Source organism: Aotus nancymaae, unplaced genomic scaffold (assembly GCF_030222135.1).
Source record: "Aotus nancymaae isolate 86718 unplaced genomic scaffold, 86718_ANA_hifiasm-v0.15.2.pri h1tg000021l, whole genome shotgun sequence".
Lineage (NCBI taxonomy): Eukaryota > Metazoa > Chordata > Mammalia > Primates > Aotidae > Aotus > Aotus nancymaae.
In genome coordinates, this window is record NW_026988433.1 from 11,938,624 (window position 1) to 11,961,149 (window position 22,526).

General features: G+C 48.1%; 2 pseudogenes; one reads left to right on the forward strand and one right to left on the reverse strand.

Annotated features, from left to right (window-relative positions):
* Nucleotides 1-1,725: 1,725 nt before the first annotated feature.
* On the reverse strand, nt 1,726-5,409 carry LOC105728811 (ret finger protein-like 3; annotated as a pseudogene).
* A 3,152-nt stretch (nt 5,410-8,561) lies between these two features.
* On the forward strand, nt 8,562-8,653 carry LOC135276282 (small nucleolar RNA U13; annotated as a pseudogene).
* Nucleotides 8,654-22,526: the final 13,873 nt, after the last annotated feature.

Here is a 22,526-nt window from a genome sequence, read left to right on the forward strand (position 1 = left end):
TTCTTCTTGTAGTTTTACGATTTTAGGTCTTATATTTAAGTCTCTAATCAATTTTGAGTTGATTTAGAAAATGCGAAGGAAGCTTTTGCAAAAGCAGGCACTAGGTTCAGAAGATCCCTCCTGTGGGGAACTGACGTGGGGTAAAAGCAGGACTGCCTGGTCCCCAGCATGCGTCTCCACAGTGACCAGGGCTGTGTCAGCAGGAGGAGGAGCATGGCACTGAGGACTCTACATGGGAAAAGAAAGGAGGAAGACTTGGCCCATCAGGGTCAGGTAATACCAGGAGCGCGCTGGAGACAAAACACTGCCGAGGGGGGATTCTCATTGTTAATGTACACGAATGCACATCCAACAAAATGTCACCTACCCTGAGCAATGATGGTGACAACGTGTCTTTTCAGTTCTGAATAGGACATAGGCATTTCTCTAGCTGTGTCTGTGTAAATACACACACACACACCCCGACACCACACACCCACACACACCACACAGACACCACAAACACACGCACACCACACACACCACACACACACCACACCACACACCCACCCACACACCACACATACAACACACACACACCACACACACACCACACACACACCACAAACACACGCACACCACATACACCACACACACACCCCCCACACACAATGACACACCACCCACACACCACACCCACAACCACACCCACACCCACACACCACACACACCATACACACCCACACACACACCACACACACACCAAACACACACCACACACACACATGCACACCACACACACCACATACACACCAAACACACACACCACACACACACCCACACGTTTTTACTGTGAATAAAATCTATTGCACTCCTATTACTTAGAAAATCACATAATACCTGAGGTGATATCCAAATGTTTATTTAACTCATAACTTCCATAATACATTAATTTGAACTTACAGAAATAAAAAGTATTTGAAAATGGATCCCAGAATATAGGCTATTTCTATAGGAAACAAGACATGAAACATAAGATTCAATGAGTTGGATGGTGACAATAATGATACTCAGGGATTTATTTATTTATTTGAAATGGAATCTCTCTGTCACCCAGGCTGGAGTGCAGTGGCACGATCTCACCACAACCTCTGCCTCCCAGGTTCAAGTGAGTAGAATAGTGGTTATTCTATTTGATTATTTTATTTTATTATTTCTTCTGCCTCAGCCTCCCAAATCACTGGGATTGCAGGCACACACTGCCATGCCCGACTAATTTTTGTATTTTCTTTTTTTTTTTTTGAGACGGAGTTTCGCTCTTGTTACCCAGGCTGGAGTGCAATGGCGCGATCTCGGCTCACCGCAACCTCCGTCTCCTGGGTTCAGGCAATTCTCCTGTCTCAGCCTCCTGAGTAGCTGGGATTACAGGCACATGCCACCGTACCCAGCTATTTTTTTTGTATTTTTAATAGAGACAGGGTTTCAGCGTCTTGGCCAGGTTGGTCTCGAACTCCTGACCTCGTGATCCACCTGCCTCAGCCTCCCAAAGTGCTGGGATTACAGGTGTGAGCCACCGTGCCCGGCCCAGGGCTCAATTTATAATCTAATTAATCAAATCACATTAATTATAATCATGAAATGTCCCATATTTTTCTCCTATGACTTTGTATAATGCTTTTTCCAAGCAGAAAGTTCCTAGGTCTACCCACCAAGTAATTTTCTGACCCTGTTTCTTTGCAGGGAGGGTTATCCGGCTTCCCCAGGATGGAGCGGCCCATCAGCAGTGTCCGGGCTTATCACAGGACAGATACTCAGTACACCCTGATCACCATTAGGGGGAACTGAGGGAGCCAAAAAAGGCACAGTGGCTTCTCAGCAGAGACTCTCCTGAATGCATAGACAAGGGATCCACCCTCAGCATCAGAAAAGGAAATGTTCCGCGTGACCGCATCCAGAAAAATCCCCACTCGCTGTACCTTGCGGTCTACGAAGAGGAAAGTCAGAGGCACCATGTTGGTGGAGAGGCACTGTGCTGGTGGAGATGCAGCCTCCAGCTCTCAAACGCACAGTCCAGCGTCCACGCTCTGTGGGCCATTGGATCTTCCCTTTGCAGTGGAAGATTCTATGCAGACTCTCGGGTCCCATTCTGTGCTTGTTCTTACATGCACCTCCCAGTAGTGGTGGCCACAGGTGAAGCGAGGGGAGCCCCGGACACACAGGACAAATGGAATCTCTTAGCAAGGTCTTGCCGATTCTGTCTTATGTGCCCACATCGGATGCTCCTGAGTCATCAGAAATGAGGGGGAAACTGTTGGCAGTGTCAGCATCCAAGGTCACATTCACTGTGAAAAGAAAAGCAGATCGCTCAGCAAATGGGCAGAAGGCAAGCCCATGCCTCTCCTCCATTGCAAAGTCCCAAATATGTCTTGACTTTAGTTTCTTTAATTCTGCTTCTTATCCTGAACTAAAACTTTTTATGAGGCAACTTCCCTGACTAGTTCAAATTCTCATAGCTATGCTTTGTGGTAATACCTGACTCTTTTTTTTTTTTTTGAGACTGAGTTTTTGCTCTGTTGCTCAGGCTGGAGTGCAATCGCGTGATCTCAGCTCACTGCAACCTTTGCCTTCTGAGTTCAAGTGATTCTCCTGCCTCAGCCTCCTAAGTAGCTGGGATTACAGACGCCCACCACCATACCTGGCTAATTTTATATTTTTACTAGAGACTGGGTTTCACCATGTTGGCCAGGCTGGTCTCAAACTCCCAACCTCAGGTGATCCACCCGCTGCCCAAAGTTCCGGGATTACAGGCGTGAGCCACCGCGTGCCTGGGTGGCGATACCTGACTCTTATTCACAGTAGCAATTTTTATTCTACTCCATGTCATGTGTTTGCCTCATTGGACTTTTCCTCATTTAGAGTGAGGGTCTGTGAAGGCAGATATCATGACCCAATTTCTACCACCTTGATGCATGAATGAATGAATGATAATTAAGACAATGCAAGCTGTCAATATTAAATGAAATGTTTCTGTTTCCACATTTATTGCTCCAATTTAAATAGTCTCTAGAGCATGATTCCAGGCTTTTGTTTTCCACGTTTGTAAACAAATTAATTGTGCAGAGTTCTGAGAGCAGATGGGATATCTCTGCATCTGACAGTGTGATGACAGAGGTGCCAGTCCTGGACATTAAGAGGGTCCAAGGCCGGGGGAGGAGGGGGGGCCTAGATGGAAGAATAGTTTCCATCCTACATGGGAGGTGAGGCCTTAAGCAAAACAATGGTAAATTTAAAAGCCAAGAGAAAGGTATTTAAGTTGTTAGCCGTTGTTGACTGATTGTAGGGAGAAGGGGCAGCAAATGCAGAAGTGTACAATTTAAGGCATTGGGTACGTGATTGACAAGTGAAGCCGTCAGTGTTCATGGTGGAGGAAGAAAGCAAGGGCAACAGTGTGATCTGTCCTAGAGGAAGCTGACTGCCTGGGCGCGGTGGCTCACGCCTGTAATCCCAGCACTTTGGGAGGCCAAGGTGGACGGGTCACTTGAGGTCAGGAGTTCAAGACCAGCCTGGCTAAGATAGTGAAACTCCATCTCTACTAAAAATACAAAAATTAGCTGGGCATGGTGGCAGCTACATGTAGTCTCAACTTCTCGGGAGGCTGAGGTAGGAGAATCTCTTGAACCCAGGAGGCAGAGGCTGCAGTGAGCCAAGATCGTGCCACTGCACTCCAGCCTGGGCGACAGAGCAAGACTCTGTTTTAAAAAAAACAAAACAAAAACAAACAAACAAAAACACCTGCCAGGCGCGGCGGCTCATGCCTGTAATCCCAGCACTTTTCGAGGCCGAGGCAGGTGGATCACCTGAGGTCAGGAGTTGGAGACCAGCCTGGCCAATGTGGCAAAATCCTGTCTCTACTGAAAATACAAAAATTAGCTGTCATGGCAGTGGATGCCTGTAATCCCAGTTACTCGGGAGGCTGAGGCAGGAGAATCACTTGAACCCAGGAGGTGGAGGTTGCAGTGAACCTAGATTGTGTAACTGCATTCCAGCCTGAGTGACAGAGCAAAGCCCTGTCTCGAAAAAAAAAAAAAAATTGTCCAGAGCATTCTGAAAAAAAAACATCTACAGAACATGTTATAATTCAAGTGAAAAAATGAATATGATCACTAATGTGGATTTTATAGATTACAATAAGACATCAGGTGATTGATTGCTGTTTGATGGTGAATTAGTGAATGAAATGAGATGAGTGGACATGGACAGGGAAGGAGGAAGAGGGTTCCAAACGAGACTGGGACAGCATGAATCTCTCCTCCATCTGTCAGCAGAGGGACAGTGAGGTATTGGTAGGTGGGTGAGTAGAGATTGCGAATGTCAGGGAAGAAGCCGTGAAGAAGCCAGCAGTGTCATCACAGGAGTCCACCACCATTTAGAGGTGTAATTCTTTGCCCAGGCTGACCGTAATCTCTTCATTTAAATGTCACTTTCCTCCAGAGTTATGCAGTCTGATCGTATTTTGCAGAACCAGGGCCACTGTTGAAGCCCATGAGGCACAGATGGGGGGACCAGAGTCTGCACCTCGCTGCATACACACAGGAGCAAACACCACAGGCGCTCGGTTCCAAACTCTTCCCAACCCTGCGCAATGGGTGCCAACATTCACTGCACATTAGGATTACCAGGGCAGTCTTAATGTCAGAGTCCTGGGAACCTCAGCGAGAAAGAAATCCAAATTCAGTTGCTCTGTGTTTTTGCTACTCAGCAAAGCCCCCAACAATCTTGAGATCTTCCAGTTTGGAATTTGTATTCTAACGAGCTCCCCGGGTAATTGGAGCACACTGAGTTTTTGAGACTCCCTTGTCTGGGCCATGACCTGGGCATTGGGATTGTTTTCTCGGTGATTCTCTGCGTTATCAGGGCTGAGAATCACTGATGCTGGAGGAACATGTCATTTTTAGGTGCCAGGCAGCAGCTAATCACCATGTGGAATGGGAAACCAATTGCACAAGTGACTTTTCCGGTGTGGTCGTGGGAAGGAGACAGAGCACACAGGTTCCTTACCGTGGGACTTCCGCACCTGTGGGTGGATCTGCAGAATCTTCTTCAGCTTGGGCTCCCGTTCCTTTACGTGAGAAACCAACCTCCCCAGTTGCTGATTGGGCCTGGTTTTGTTCTTTTGAGAGACCGTGGAACAGCAACAGCAAAATAGATCCTGCCCATAGGGCTCCACCTGCTGTGAATTGATGGACTTAAGGCAGACGGTGCATCCACACTCCAGGGACACTGGTTTTTCCAGGTAGGCTACGCAGATGGGACAGCTGCTTGCTTCTTGTAAGAGTCCAGCCATGGCCACTTCCAGAGGGAAAGTGAACAAGGGAATGAATTTCCATGAGCTGAAATCTCGTTAGCTGCAACAAGTGATAACCTTTCCATGCATAGAGGTATTGTGTTCCAGCTTTGTCACCCCTCGATCCAAACCATGAGTACAAATGCTCAAGCCCATGCCCCGTCTTAAGAGATCTGAAGTTCTATTGGGAAAGTCACAAGTCATCATTACGCTCTGAGCTGAGGTAGAGGAAGGTCCATTCTCCCGGTGACCCAGCAGCTGTGCCAGCAGCAGATGCACCTGACCTATGACGCAGGAGCAGCCATGTGAGGCGCTGCGGGCTGGAGTCACTTCACCACCTCCTAGGGGAGTGCGAGCAAGAGATGAACATATGAATTAGGACCCGGGCGGGGTGGCTCACATCTGTAATCCCAGCACTTGGGGAGGCGGAGGCAGGAGGATCCCTTGAGCCCGGGCGTTCGAGATCAGCCTGGGCAACATAGGAAGACCCCATCTTTACAAAAACTGCAAAAATTAGCAGAGATCACACCATGTCACTCCAACCTGGGCAACAGAGTAAGACCCTGTCTCACACACACACACACACACACACAAATTACATCCTTCTTGCAGCCTTGGAACTGAATAACAAATTGACTGCCACCACTCCTAGAGTGAGGGGATCCAGGGTAACTTTTTCTCAACACGGAGGCAGCCCTCAGACAGCCTTTGTTGAAATCACTAATTACTAATTTCTTTCATTCATCCCCCTAAGTCATAACCTGCATTTCTAGACATCTGAGAAGGGAAACCAAAACACGCGACGTGGACTCACCTCCTTTGCTGGAAGCGCCTGTGCCCTCCGGCTGCTTCCACCAGGGGCTGTCAGACTCCAGGCACTACGCCTTTGGTCGCGGAGGTTTGCTGCCTCACTATAGATAACATTCCCAAGTACCCAGAGCTCCTCAGCAGGATTTCAGCCCAGCCAGTGAGGCTCCAGGCGCTGTGCTCTTTTCACTGGGATATGCTGCCTCTCGCTGTTGTCTAATATATAGGCAGGTATTTGCCCACACAATCAGTCTGTAGGGTTTTAAGGGCAAACCACACTTCAAGCTCTTCCTAAGAGCTCAACTCAGATGCAGGTGACTTGTCCTGCAACTGATGGAAAAGAGGATGGAAAGTTTCAACTGTGAATGAATTAGCAAGAATTTTGCTGTGGAATTCGGCCAGCAGGAGGTCAACAGTGGTCTTCACTGAAACACATTTGGGAGGATATTGCTTCCAGGATCTGACAGCAGTACCTGAAAAGTCAGCACAGTCTATTCTACTGCCGGACCAACACAGTGGGTCAGAAAAACCCACAATGGCTGCACCGAGTTCATCCAGAAAAGCAATCAGTGGAAGGGACTGTGGAAAGTCAGGGGCGCTCATTCAGTCATCATGACTCTAGTTGGATCAATCTTTTTTTAAGACAAAACTGTTCTATTTACTGTCTCTATAGTTTTCTTTCTCAGAATTGTATGCACTCAGAGTCATGGAGAAGGCAGTTTCTTCAGACTGACTATCTCGCTGAGCAATACACATGGACTGCCAGCTCCTAGCTTTGAGTCACCCCCATAAACACCACTCCCCCTTCCCAGCCTTTCCTTGCAAGGCCTCACGTTGGCCCCAGTGGGAGCCTCTTCCCATACCCTGAATACCCAGGGGTATTTAGACATACCCCAGGGGCAGCAAGGCCTCCACCAGGGATACCACGAGCCTCCTGCACTGAGGTCTTGCAGCAGGACCCCAACTTCACAATTTCCCAGTAACCCTTCAGCCACCACCCAGCCAGCATAGTGAGTCCTTGATGGACAGCAGCTTGCAGCACCCACCTCTGACCTCTTTGTTTCCGGTTTGGAGATCTGGTAGCCCAGCTCCAGCCGCAACCTCTGCTCCAGGCCCCACCTGCCAGGGCAGCCCAACACACTCAGCTTTGCAGATTCGTCATCTACAAATTCCATCTTCGTCAAAAAACCCACACTAGCACCCAGATGGTCTCTGCTGTCCCTCCTTCATCTCCCAGGGGTGCCCACTGCCTCTGGCTCTGCAGCTACCTCTGACACCCCCAGCACTGGGAATGGGGTTTGGCCCCACATTGAGCAGCTCTGCCCCACATTGGGCAGCACAAGCCCAGCTCCCTGAGGATGGTAGTTTCAGTGGCACCCATGGGCTCTGGGAGCAGAGAGGTGACCCCAGATCTGAGTTTCAACTTTGTGTCACTCGGCAGCACAGCAGGAAGGAGAGGGGCCCTAGAACCACACACCCTATGGGGGAAGCTTTGGCCTGAACAGGTGGGCTCTCCTAGCCAGAGGACCCCATGGTGACCCAGGGACCCAGTGCTGGAAACAGGTGTCTCTTTGGAGGAACTCTTGCCCCTCCTTTGAGTAACATCCCTGGAGAATCACCCAAGCAGAAACCTCTAATTCTAACTTGGGGGCCCAGGGCCACTGAAAGACAGGCTGCCTGGGAGTCCAGGCCAGGCTCTGACCCTGGTAAACCTGCTTCTCTCTGGGCACAGAGAGAGGAAACGTTAACTCTACGGCCTCCCAGTACCCTGCTGAGGGTTCTGCTGGTCACAGAACTACATCGCCGTCCACCAGCTCATCCTCTTCCACATTGGAATCCATTCCCTTTGGGTCCAAGAAGGGAATGCAGGACTCAGAGGAAACCTTCCCGGAGCCAGTGTCCGTCATCCTCCCAGGATAGACCTTGTGTGTCATTGATTTATTTTTTTCTTTTTATTTGTACAAATTTATGGGATACCTGTGCAATTTTGTTACATGCATAGATTGTGCAGTGGTCAAGTCGGGGCATTTAGGGTAACCATCACCTCAGTAATGAACCGTGAATTTATTAACCAATTCCCCATCATCCTTTCCCTCCCACCTCCTCACCCTTCAGAGTCTCCATTATCTATCATCCCACCCTCTGCATCCCTGTAAAATTGCTCAGTGAACTGACAGAGACTGAGTCAGAACTAAGTACATAGACTTGTAGCATGCAGACAAACGGTAACTTACGTAAGTGGTAAGAAACCCATTTCTGTAGTTTCACAATGTCTCTCAGTGAGGACACTGAGTTTCTTAAATTTCATTTCCACCATATGTTTTTAATTCCATCAAGAAATTGTGAAAGTAGCACACCTAGACGTGTCTAGTGGCTCAGGAAGAGCAGAAATGCATGGGCTTGGCTTTTCAAAGGAAGAATGGAATGTCAGATCCTTCTGTAGCTCCTCACCGTGATGACTGCACGTGTGAGATGGGCCTTCTCCAACTGTTCTTAACACATCAGCACCTTTCCCATCTAACAATGAAAAATAGAAGAAACTTCTTATTCTCAAATGTTCACTTTGTGTGTCCACGCTATCAACTATACAGGATGGGGCTGGTCCCTTTACTCCTATAACTTTTTTTTCAACAGAATATAATAATGTGGAGGAAGCGATTTTGTTTTGAAACAAAACAGGTGTTCAGAAATCACACCCTTGTACGTGTAAAAATAGGCATGTCTGGATAGCGATGGTGGAAACCTGGAGTGAGGCTGTGTTGTGTATTTGATAATCCCATGGTGACCTGTCAACAAGGCCATGCGCTGATTGCCTTTTATTCCTCCCATCACCCTGTGAGTGGAAGAGTTCACATTAGCAGTTGGCAATTTGAGAGAGTTGAACATAGCGTCCTCCGCGATTTCCCATCTTGGAGAAATGGGAAAGATGGAGAATGCTGGAGGCCCTGTCCGGGTGTGCATTGCTTGGGTTGCCCACATTCCCGTCCTCAGATGACAGCACTTCCTCCCCTCTCCTAGCAATTAGGGAACATCTGCTTCCCAATTCCATCTGTGGTTCCAACTAGGGTACCCATTTTAATACTATTCCCACGCTCGCCTGAGACACAGGTGTACTGGGATTCCCAAAGCTGGCAGAACATGGCGCTTCGGCCCATGACCTGCAAACACAGAACCAAAGTCGGATTTATTAGAATCCTTCTCCTACACGTGGAAGGAATGGATGAAGAAGATTTCTCCTTAAGATTGACAAAACTGTAAAACTATGAGGTTGAAACATAGATACGATGGGTTTTTCCTCCACAATATGGAGAGAGACTTTCCCCAACCCTGCAGGGCCTAGGGAGGCATGAGGAGTTTGTAGAAACTGAGTCTTGGTGAGGAAGGATGTGAGCAGGAAGGTGCCCACTCTGTGCAGGTGCAGCCACCACCCCTTCCTATCGGCTTGGCTTCACCCTGATCACATTGCTATGGAAAGTATGGTCGGTGAGACAGTGGGGGTCACTCTCTCCACTCATTCATCCGCTGAAGCACCTGCCAGATGCCCTCATCCCCAGTTCATTCCCATTCATGCTCATCCAGGCTGTGTCAATGGAAGGGAAGTTCATTCCTGGCTCAGCCATCTGGTGGCTGTTGGTTTGAATGTCCTGAGTCCTGAGCGAGCTTGGGGACTGGGGTCTTCGTCAGGTTGTGACAACGTAGACCTTTCCCATCCTGGAAGCTGGCCACGGACAGAGAGTAGGAATCACATTTCCGATATGCTGAGCCAGACTGGCGGGGGACATAGTTCAGCAGGGAGAGACTCAAGGTGTGGCCTAACACAGAGAGGCTCCCAGGCCTGATCATTGTGGGGCTGGACAGAAGCCAGTTTCCACCTTCCACCTGCTTCTGGAAGTTTCCTGTCAAGCGTGCTTCTGTAGACGGCACTAGCCAAAGGTGGCCTGGCTCAGAAGTGCATTGAAACTGAAGGCAGTGTGGCCCCCCCGGCCAGGGAAGCTGCACGCACTGGAGCTGCCCAGCAAAAGCGAGGGCACCAGCTCCCACGCCAGGCGAGCTCAGCAAGTGCGATAGGCCGATCCCAGAGCCCAGGCTTCCTTGCTCCTCCATTTCATGGCACAGAGGACATGGGTTTAAGGGTTTCTCTGAAACAGTCTCGGAGTCTCAGGCCCAGACTCTGAGTGCTCTCACTCCTGGGGACCCGCATTCTGGCCACGGCGTTTCAGTGCAAGGGCAGGAACTGTGCCCTCGGCATTGCCTCTCCTCACAGCCCTCAGCCCTGGGCAGCCTGTCTTAGGCCCCATGAGGGTCTCATGAACGCAGCCCTGGGCTGGACTCTATGCCAAGTGGGCAAAGGTTCCCTCCTATTCTCTCCAATCATTGGACCCTCCCACTAAGCGAGGTGTCTTCCCAGGGCTCGAATCAAGTCAGGGGGTGGTGAGGGTGGGCTCCTGCAGACAGACCTGTCCCTGTTCTTGGGGTCCCGCTGTTCTGATCCTGTCTAGACAGGGTTGGTTTCACTCTTCTGTGTGCAAGTGCACCCCCTACCCCACGGGGTCCCTCTGGGCCAAGGCACTCTCCTCACGGTTAAGTCCCCACAACTCACAGTGCCTGGCCTTTCTGCAGGTCCTAAACATATGCGATTTTCTTTCAAAATCCCTCAGAACCCACACACGAATGATCGGATCAGAGCACCCAATGAGTTTGCAAGGCAACACACAGGAAGGGAGCCACGTCGTCCTCATCTGTGTATTTCTAGAGCTGCACCATCCAGCATGGGAGTCCCGGCCTGGCGGTGCTGTGTATAACTAGTTCACCCGTGAGTGCAGTTAATCCAAACAGAATGAGACATTCCACTCCCCAGTCACACTGGCCACATTTCCCGTGCCCCACAGACTTTGTGCCACTGGCCACCAAATTCAACAGCAGAGCGAGAGCATTTGCATCCACACAGGACACACCCTTGGGACTCTGCTAGGAGCAGGGCATGGGGTCTGTGCATAGAGCTCATCTAACTAAGAAACCCTTGCATCAGAGCTGGAATTTCTGCTGTGCAGAAAACACCCTCCACTGAAGTCCCCGGGGGAATTTAATCATGGAATTCATTCACCAGCAATTGTTGTATATTCAGTGTATCTAAAATACTCGTATTGTTTTGTACTGAAATACAATTCACATTCCATAAATACACCTTTTTGAAGGATACAATTCAGTGGTTCTCAGTAATTCTGGTTTTGCCTTCATTCCCACTACCTAATTCCAGTACTTCTCAACTTCAAAAAGAAGCCCCTTGGCCGCATCAGCCAACCCTATTCTCTCCACAGGCCACGCTTTGCCAGCCTCTAATCTGCTTTCTGGCCATGGATTTTTCTATTCAGGACATTTGATACATGTAGAACCATACAATGGGCTGTCTTTTGTGTCCTGACTTCTTTCTGTAGGCAGAATGTACGCAAGTTCACCTGTGCTGTGGCGTATCCAGACCTCACCTGTTTGTGGCTGAATACTACCCCTTGTGTGGATATCACTCATATCATTTTTCCATTTATCACTTGGTGGAAAAATATGTTATTTTCATTTTTTGGCTACTATCAAACTGTTCAAGATTTGGAAAACAGAGAGAGATCCAAGATGGCTGACCACTAGCAGCTCAGGATTGTAGCTCCCAGTGAAAGTGCAGAGAACCAGAGGATGCCACACTTTCAGAAGAATTTTTATTGCTCACAGACCAGGAGATTCCCAGTGGAGGAGCCCCACGGGTCGCCAGCACAACGCTTGTGGCCAGTGCGGCAGTTCTTGGTGCAGAGTGAGCGGGACTGGGTCCCCTTTTGGCCGATTCTCGGGCAGAAAAGCACCATCAATCTTAACACCGCTGTTTTGGCCGGTGCAGTGGATTGCTCAGATTTCGGCGCTGGGAATCCACTAGTTGGACGTCGACTCAGAGACTTAATTTGGAAGTCGGAAATCACAAAGATGACAGGTGGATAAATTTACAATGATGGGAAGAAACCAGCATAAAAAGGCTGAGAATACCCAAAATCAGAATGCCTCTCCCTCTACAGGGGATCACAGTTCCTCATCAGCAACGGAACAAGCCCTGATGGAGAACGAGTGCGTTCCATTAACAGAAGTAGGCTTCAGAAGGTGGATGAGAAGAAACTTCTGTGAATTACAAGAACTTGTTCTAACCCAATGCAAAGAAACTAAGAACTTTGAAGAAAGGTTTGACGAAATGCTAACGAGAATAGACAATTTGGAGAGGAATATAGGTGAATTAAGGAGGCTGAAAAACACAACACGAGAACTTCGCAAAGTATGCGCAAGTTTTAACAGTCGAATCGATCAAGCAGAAGAAAGGATATCAGAGGTCGAAGACCAACTTAACGAAATAAAACGGAAGTCAAAATTAGAGAAAAAAGGATAAAAAAGAATGAGCAAAGTCTCCAAGAAATATGGGACTATATGAAAAGACCTAATCTACGTTTGATAGGTGTACCTGAATGTGACGAAGAGAATGAATCCAAGTTGGAAAATACTCTTCAGGAGATTATTCAGGAAAACTTTCCCAACCTAGTAAGACAGGACAATATTCAACTCCAGGTAATACAGAGAACACCACAAAGATATTCCTCAAGAAGACCATCCCCAAGGCACATAATCGTCAGATTCATTAGGGTTGAAATGAAGGAGAAAATACTAAGAGCAGCCAGAGAGAAAGGTCAGGTTACCCACAAAGGGAAGCCTATCAGACTTACAGCAGATCTCTCAGCAGAAACCCTACAAGCCAGAAAAGAGTGGGGGCCAATATTCAACATCCTTAAAGAAAAGAACTTTCAACCCAGAGTTTCATATCCAGCCAAACTGAGCTTCACAAGCAAAGGAAAAATAAAATCTTTTGCAAACAAGCAAGTACTTAGAGATTTCACCATCACCAGGCCTGCTTTGCAGGAGCTTCTGAAAGAAGCACTAGACATATAAAGGAGCAACCAGTATCAGCCTTTCCAAAAATATATCCAGCTAGCATCAAATGGCAGTATTAAACTCATATATATTATTAACTGGATAAAAAGCCAAAACCCATCGGTACGCTGTATCCAGACCCATCGCACATGCAACGATACACAAAGACTCAAAACAAAGGGACGGAGGAAGATTTACCAACCAAACGGAGAGCAAACATAAATAAATAAATAAAAAGCAGGAGTTGCAATTCTCACCTCTGATAAAATAGACTTTAAAGCAACAAAGATCAAAAGAGGCAAAGAAGGGCATTACATAATGGTAAAAGGATCAATGCAACAAGAAGAGCTAACGATCCTAAATATACACGCACCCAATACAGGAGCACCCAGATACATAAGACAAGTTCTTAATGACTTATAAAGAGACTTAGCCTCCCACACAATAATAGTGGGAGACTGTAACATCACATTGTCAATACTAGACAGATCAACGAGACAGAAAATTAGCAAGGATATCCAGGATTTGAACTCAGACCCGGAACAAGTACACTTTATTATAATAAACATTTATACAACTCTCCACTTCAAATACATAAAACACACATTCTTATCAGTACCATATCACACCTATTCCAAAAGTGACTACATAATTGGAAGTAAATCACTCCTCAATAATTGCATAGCATTTCATAGGTTTAAATGAAATATTGATTGGCTGCTTGTTTGTTATTTTCTTCCCTAATTCCTTCCTGTCTCCATTGTTAAGCACAATTATTGGCATGAAAGAGGTTTTCAATTTCCATTTTTAGACTGCCTGGGCAATAAAGCAATACTCCCGTTCTCTCCCCCTCTTTCTCTTCCTTTTTCTTCCTCTCCTTCATTCTTTTTTTTTGCTTTCTCTCTTTTTTTCTTCCTTTTTTTTTCAAAAAAGAAAAAAAAAGGGCCATCTTCCCTCTAATAAATAAATACAGAAGTAAACAAAACCAGGACTAGATGGCTTCAGAAAAAAAAAAAAAAGATGTGGAAAACATTTATTTTTTTAAATTTTCCCTGGTGTCTATCCAGCAGTGGAAATGCTGATCATATGGTAGGTTTGTAACTGTTTGAGGAACCAGCAAAGTCTTTTCCTTTTTATATTTTGTAGAGATGAGTTTTCACCATATTGCCCAGGCTGGTCTCCAAACCCTGGGCTCATGCAGTCCACCTGCCTCGGCCTCCCAGTGTGCTGAGAGCGCAAGCCTGAGCCACGGCATCCAGCCATGCCTCTCAGTTAGGATTGGAAATATTCTTATATCTAAAATTGTGTAATACAATGTTTGGATATTTCATTTACCTATGATTGATTGATTGTGCTTTTTAAAGCTGTTTAATTCATCTTCACAATAAAAGAAAAAGTGATTTTGAAATCAAATGTGTATTTTGGGCTATGAAGACTTTGTCAAAGAATATTTTCAAAAGGGCTTTTATTTCATGGAGAACCAGGTTGCAAATGTCCAGGGATTCCAAGATACTTCATAAAGCTTCTAGCGATAGAAGTACTTAAAATACGGATGGAAAATGTCCCCAAGTTGCCAAATATCCCTCTACAGCTGTGAAGACGATGTGGTTAATTTTGTCTTTTGGTTTTCCTGAAGACCATTCCAAAGGTATATAACACAGAAGGGTGTGTGTGTGCGTGCGTGTGTGTGTGTGTGTGTGTGTGTGTGTAGGGGTGGAGAAGGGAGGGCAAGGTGCTAGATTCTCATGTACCTCATTGTGCAACCTCATGGCGTGGATGAAAGTCTGAGCCTCACAACTGCATCACTGTGGCTTTGTGTTGACTCTACGCCCTGAGCGACTAAGGACCATGCAAATCCTGCAGCTTGCTGCATTGAGCACAGGTTGCTGACAGAAGAATCTCCAGTGCTTTTCTTGTCTTCATAAATGTGCCTTTTCCAGACATTTCATATCAATGGAATCATGCAATACACAGTCTTGGACCCTTCATTCACTTAGCATGATGTGTGTGAGATTCCCTCATCACCTAGCATGCATCTGGAGGGGTTTTCTTCCCAGCGTGCATCCGGAGGGGTTTTCTTCCCAGCGTGCATCTGGAGGTGTTTTCTTCCCAGCGTGCATCTGGAGGGGTTTTCTTTTCTCCTTTTTATTGCTGAGTAGTTCTCCACGGCATAGACACACCACATTTTGTTCATCCATTCACCAGCCGATGGACACTTGAGTTGTTTCTGTTTGTTGACTGTTATGAATAATTGTTCTGAGAAGATTTATGTACGAATCTTTTGTGAACATATGTTTTTATTTCTTCTGGGAGAATTTCCAGGGGTACAATTGCTAGAGCCAATGAAAAGTTTATGTTCAACTTTGTAAACAGCTAAAGATCGCTTTCCACATGGGCTGTGTCACTGCGCATTCCCGCCAGGACGCACATTGCCACCTGTAGACAACGGTGAACTGCATGCAGGTGCAGCCAGTGGTGGAAAATCACATCTACAGACTGGAAAGGAAGGGGTCTCATTACCATTATTGTTCTAGCTTGTTTCAAAGTCACAAGCACAAAGATAAGAATAAAATGCTAGAACACAGGTGTGACAACACTGCCGGAATTAAAACGAGTACATCCAATCGGCAGTTGCATGCTTTTTATCGCCGACATTCAGTTATGTGAAAAAATGACATTTTTCATAATAAAAAATGTTAGAAATTCTTAGAATAATTATGAATTTTTTGAGACACTTCTGTTTTTTTTTGTTGTTGGTTTGTTTGTTTGTTGGGTCAGGGTCTCCCTGTGTTGCCCAGGCTGGAAGGACACTGGCACAATCGCAGCTCACTGCAGTCTGGACCTCTGGGGCTCGGGTGAGCCTCCCCCCTCAGCATCCTGGGTAGCTGGGACCAAAGGTGCACACCACCATACCCAGCTAAGGTTTCTTAGAGACAAGGTCTCTCTATGTTGCCCAGGCTAGTGTCAAATACCTGGGTACCAGCGATTCGCTGGCCCTGGACGACCAAAGTGCTGGGATCACAAGCTTGAGCCACCGCTTCCTACATGGATGTGTGACTTTTGAATGCAAGATGTATTCCACCTTCTCAAGCCATGGTATTTTATTTGTATAAAGATTAATACGTATTAATACAGATGACAACTGTAACATAAAGAGAGGAAGGGAACACAATATATATGGCTGCAAAGCTTCTATGTTTTCTACCACTAATGAAATAGTAACTCTAATTAGCTGGTGAAATGATTGATATACTTAGTATTATTCACAGAACAACTGGTCAAAAACAGTGAAAACAAAGACACACTCAAGAAAAGCCAGATCACCTCCTCAGTCCTCACCTAGGAGAGGAGAAGAAAGCAGCAAAAGCGTTCACAGACAAGTTTTGTGAGAAGCTGAGTTTTGGGTTTCCTCGGTAAAATAGCCCAGGGGTGGGAGTGCAGGGTCACAGGGTACCTGCCTGCCCTGGCCGCCACCCCAGCAGGCTCTGGGAGGTCCTTGCACTTCTTTAAGCCACGCTCCCCTCCAGGGTTCCCAGGGTAAGGGCAAAAGGACAGACAAGCATGGATCCCAAAGCTGTTACCCCCTGGCCCAGCTGCCAGGTCACGAACCCTGCTCCCCAGCAGCTCACCCTCTGTGTGCCGGTCCCCATCCTGGACACGTCCTGACTTTCCAGAGCTTGACATGGGAAAACAGGGGCCGCTGCTCAGCCAATAAGTATGTCTCCCTGGAGCCCAGCACCCTAAACCATCAACAAGAGATGAGAACCTCTAGGCATCCAGGGGCGGGATCCCCAGCATTTGGGCTCCCCTGTTCCTCCCAGGTCATTGGCGTTGGCGCATCTTCCTCAAGGATCCATTGCCCCTGGAGGTTGCCAGCAGGTGCCTGCCCAAGCCAGTTCCTTGCAAATGTGTAAGGCGTGCCCATTCATCCATCAGAGGTCAAAGATGCGTCGCCCTGGCAACCGAGGAAACAGTGCATGCTTCACCTATGGCCCAGTCGGCAGCTAGAGAAGGAGGCTCAGAGCCCAGCTCTCTAGTTCAAGGACGGAAGCTTACCCCACTTCTCCTAGGGGAAGCTACCTGAGAAAGCTTTGCCCTTTGCCCCTACCTGCTGCCCTGCGGGTTCAGGACCTGGCTGGCAGGAATCAGTTACCTAGAGCCTTCTCACTGAGCCCCCCGGTTCCCATGGCTGGTGGGTGCCCCAGCTGCGCCTGCACCGGGACTGACAGTACCATGTGACTTGTACAACCATCTCAAGACCATATTCCATCATCCTGCAGACCCTGTGCTCCTTCCTGTGGGTCCTGATTCCATCTGCAAAAGTCACCACCAGAAGAGGTGGGTGATGTGTGTTCCCAATTCCGAGATGTCCCGCAGCTCAGCCAGTACACTGAGCAAAGTGACTCTGTGGGGCCCAGGACCAGGAAGCCATAACATCCAGGTGTGCCCAAGAGTCCCTGCCCAGAGAGGATCCTGTTGAGGGCCCTGAGGGAGAGCAAGAACTGGACACCTGAGTAGGACAAGGACGCAGACAATCAGAGAAGGGTTCCTGCTGGCACTGGGAGTGCACAGACCCCATTTAAGCACTTGAGGGTCAATGGAGGTCTCTCTCTGTTTCTTCCACTGCCTGGCACTCTGCAGAGAAATCTCCCTGGCTACAAGTGAGAAATCAGATCCAACAAGAAATCCCAGGCCTCCTGGATGGGGTCCTGCCCTAAACAAAATGCTAACTCCAGCTCCTACCGAGCCTGGGATGTTTCCCACTGCTAAAGAGGAGGAGGGGGCGGGTTTTACCCAGCTCCCGGCAGCCCTTGGGTCCTCAAAGAAACTGAGTGTGGAGGACCCTTGGTCTCCCTCTGCAGCTTCAGAACTTTCTAAGAGGAAGACTCAGAGTGAAAAGCAGTGGATACAATATCAGGGCAGAAACTGACCTCCGGGCAGGCTCTCTCCCATCCCACATTTCTGGGCTCTGTAGACCCAAGATTCCTCTGCCGTCGTGCAAGTGAAGGGAGCCTCGCTTGATGCTGTCACCACTTCTCACCTGGATTTTCAAAAACCTGGAGAAGTCGATGAGGGCATTCATGTACACAACAGTGCACTGCGGGGTGAGGCCAAGGTCATCTGGGACAACAGAGCCTCACAGTCTTCACACGCTTTGCCTCTGCCTGCATCAAGGACTGCTTCTCTGCCGCTGCCCCTCAGCCCCAGCATGGCTGCACAGCAGGAGAGAGACAGGTCACAGGACTCCCCGGGCCCAGGGTGCCTCCTGGCATCTGCTATGGGGATCACTCCACCAGCGTAGAGACCCCTCCGTGTCTCCGCCATGACGGAGTTAGAGCCCGGACATATTCTCCCCCCGCTCAGGGCAGTCGAGCTGAGGAAAAGAAGGAAGTGAAAGAGGCCTGAGTTTGCAGAAGCCCATTCTTGATCCACTGAGCTAATGGCATGTCTGGGTGAGGCCTGCGTGACCATTTACGAGACTATTGTCTCCCTTGAAGTTCCCGTTCTGGGCTGGTTTTATGACTCCGTTTACCTGCATTCACTAAATCCTGTGATCGCTCACATGTTACTAGAAAATTGCTACCCCTCAAATTATCGCTTGCCTTGATGTTACTTACTGTAACTGTAGTCATTGATAAGAGGATAAGAATCTTTATAGGATAAGAATCTTTTGTTTGTTTTGTGTTCAGTGACCTTTAGATAAACCTGTATGCTACCCCCTCCCCTGCTTACTTTGTAATTTTCTGTTCCCTCCTGATGAAACTTTTGTAATGGGACCTATGTCAGTCACTGTATGTAAAAACATATATAAGCTCCTGTGCACCAGAAATAAACTGCTGTCTTGGGCCTGGCCTGATTCAGCCCTCCAGACCTCATTCTTTCTGTCATTCTTTTCTTCCGTGCACTCTCTCTTCCAGGTATTGGGACCCTCTTGCTGGTCAAGAGAGCCCCGGCAGACGTGCCGATCTCACGGACCACAACAATCTGCTGCAGTGGCCACCTCTGGGAGGAAACACAACTCCCCAGGCCTCTCCTCAGGGAATCTTCTGGCCTCTTCACACTCCCTGCCCTTAGCCTCATTCACCTGGCCAACCCCTGCTCTGTCCTTTTTGTAGGCTCAGTAAGAGCTGAGCTGTTCCCTAGGCTGCCAAATCCATGTGCCCCTGCTCTCTGCTGAGCTACAAGCTGAGAAGGACACGGACGGAAGCATGAGAAGCCCAGGCCCTGCCTCTCCTGCTCCTGCAGCTGTGCAGCCCCTCCCAATTCACACTGAAACCCACACGAGGTCCCTCTGAACGGGGAGGACAGAGGCCCTTCCCATCCCCAGGTCTCAGCCCAGCTGCAGCAGCTGCTAGTTCTGCCTCCCGCCCCACTCCCAGCTCCACCAGAATGTAATCCCATTGCCCCAGGTGTGTGGATCCTCCATCGAGTCCACTCAGAGACTTCCTCCCCCTACTCAGCCTAGTTCCTCTCTCTCCCCTGGCCTGCCAATCCCTGCATCTTCAGCTGGTTCCAGCTCCTTGGCCAGCACATCTGCAGGTTGGCTCTCCAGGCAGAGACTGACGTTGAGGTCACCCCCATGGACACCACTCCCCTCCCCGGCCTCTCCTTGTGGGGCCTCCTCCTAGCTCCGTGATGCTAACAGCTTCCTACACACAGGTTTTAAAGCTACATTCGAACTTTGAAATTTCACATCAGGAATAGAAGTTCAGACCCTTCTGTAGTTCATAAGCATGGCGAGTGGATTTTCACGGGCGCATGGGACGCGCGCCTTCCCAGAAACTTGGTCAGTGAGACAGTAGGGGTCACTCTCTCCACTCATTCATCCGCTGAAGCACCTGCCAGATGCCCCTATCCCCAGTTCATTCCATTCATGCTCATCCAGGCTGTGTCAGTGGAAGGGAAGTTCATTCCCGACCTAGCCATCCTGTGGCCATTGGTTTGAATATCTTGCGTCCTGAGCCAGCTTAGGAGTCAGGCTGCCCATGGGCGCTTGGAGTAGTCAACTGGCCAGGAAGGCTCAGCATGAGGCCACCCACAGTGTGAAGATGCTGAGGGAGGAGCTCACACCATTGAACTTGACCTTCACTGAGGCTGGGTTAGGAGGAAACTGTCATATGTTGGGTCAGGGATGAAAACCTAGAGGAAGGAGAGTGTGTTACGATTTGAGGTTCTCTGGGATCAGCCACATCTTCCAAGATGTGACAGGTTTGAGCCACATACAAGCTGCCCAGATAAGTGCCAAAAGAGGGAAAGGATCACCCCACGTAAAGAATGAAGTGAGTCTCTATCTTTCACTTCCCTGAAGCCATGCAAACTCCCTGTCTGTGTTCAACCTCTACAAAGAGTCTGGCTTGTTCTGTGGGACATTTAATGAATGAATACTTTAGCGTGCTGAGAAGGAACTAGTCTACATAAGGCTTTACCCGAATACAATCATTTTGAGCCTTAAAGCATAACAAAGACCCTATTAATGTTTGACCCTCTCAGACCTGGGTACACCAAGGCCTAGAGAGGTCTATAGAACATGCCGGTACCTAGAGCTCCTCAGTAGGATTTGACCCCAGCCACGGAGGCTCCAGGCGCTGTGCTCTTGTTGCTAGGATATGCTGCCTCTCTCTATTGCCTCATACAAAAGCACATGTCCGCCCACACATCAGTCTGTTGGGTTCTAAGTGCAACCCACACTTCAAGCTCTTCCTAGAGCCCGACTCAGATTCAGGTGGCTTCCCATGGAGTTTTTCAGTGTTCCAAAGTTTGAACTGTGAATAAACTAGTAAGAGTTTCCCTACGGAATTCTGCCAGCCAGATATCACCAGTTGTCTTTCTTGTAATACACTGGAAAGCATGTTGCATCCAGGATCTGACAGTGGTACCTGAAAACGCAGCACAGGGAATTCTATTGCTGGACCAACGCAGTGGGTCAGAAAAGTCCACAACTGGCCGCACCATTCTGTGCAGGTGAAAAGCCATCAGTGGAAGGTACTGTGGGAAACCAGTTCAGCTCATTCAGTCGTCATGATTCTGGTTGGTTCAGTGTCTCGTATTTAAGGCAAAACTCTAACACTGTTATGCTATGGTCTTCTTTGAGTTCATCTGTGCAAATTCAAAATTACTAAGTCAATCGCTACTCTTACAACTAGAGAAGGAGGATATATATATATATATATATATATATATATACTGTGTAAAGCTGGGACAGTTTTCATAGAAAGCCACTTCTCAATCTAACGTTTCACATGCAGGCGAGTGTGAAACGCAGTCTAAGATGAGCTCTGCTCTGGGCTCAGCCACGCCTTGCAAGATCCCAAGGGAATCAAAGGCTTCAAGTGTGAATCAACTGGTATGAATCTCTGTATAAATCCTGCCCACAAGATGTCAACAGCTGTCTCTGCTGTCATACATTTGGGAGGACATGGCCTCCAGGATCTGACAGTAGCTCCTGAGGAGTCGGCACCGTCTATTCTTGCCCCATGCAGTGGGTCTGAAAAACCCACAACCGGCCACACAGCTGAGTTCCTCCCAGAAAACCATCAATTGAAGGTCCTGTGGAAAGTCGGTGAAGTTCATTCAATCATCACGATTCTAGCGGGTTCAGTGCCCCGTATTGAAGTCAGAACTCTAGCACCGTTATGCGGTAGTCTTCTTTCAGTTCATCTGCGCACATTTAAAATGAAGTCATTGCTATTTCTACAACTAGAGAAGTAACGATGTATTTACGATGTGAAGTTTGATACTCTTTTACTACAAAACAACAACTCAATCTAATGCTTACACAGATAAACCTCTTCCTGAAACAGTGTCGCCATCCCTGACAAAATGAGTCACTGTGTAGAACACTTTGAAATTAACATAAAACTGGAACAGACAGGGCAGAAAGCTGTCAGACCCTTTGTCCACACTTTTCTTTTCTGAACCCCATTTTTTAGTGGTGTAGTTCACGTGTAACAGCAATTAAACCAGTATTGCTACATTCCTACGAACTGAAGTCAGGAGCTTGCTTTGAGGTTCAGCGTGTTGTACCCTCTATGGGTTGTGACAAACTCCGAATGCCTCTCGCCACCCAAACGAAGGAGCTGCATGTCCCAAACTCTCCCTGTGCTTCCCCCAACGATCCCCCTCCCCTTTGCCAAATGCCTTCACTACAATGGTCCTGTTCGCTGTCTCTAGAGTTTTCTTTTCCAGAACCGTCTACGCCTGGAATCATAGGGCAGGCAGCTTTTTCGATGGCCTTATCCCACTCAGTGATACTCATTCACGGCCAGCATCTGACTTTGAGGACACTCCATGGCGGCTACCCTCTCTTCCCAGCCTTTCTTTGCAAGGCCTCATGTTGGCTTCAGTGGGAGCTTCTTTCCATCTGCCCAGGCCCTTCCAACACCCACCAGTGTCAGCAAGGCCAGGACCAGGGACAGCAGCAGCCTCCTGCCCTGGGGTCCTG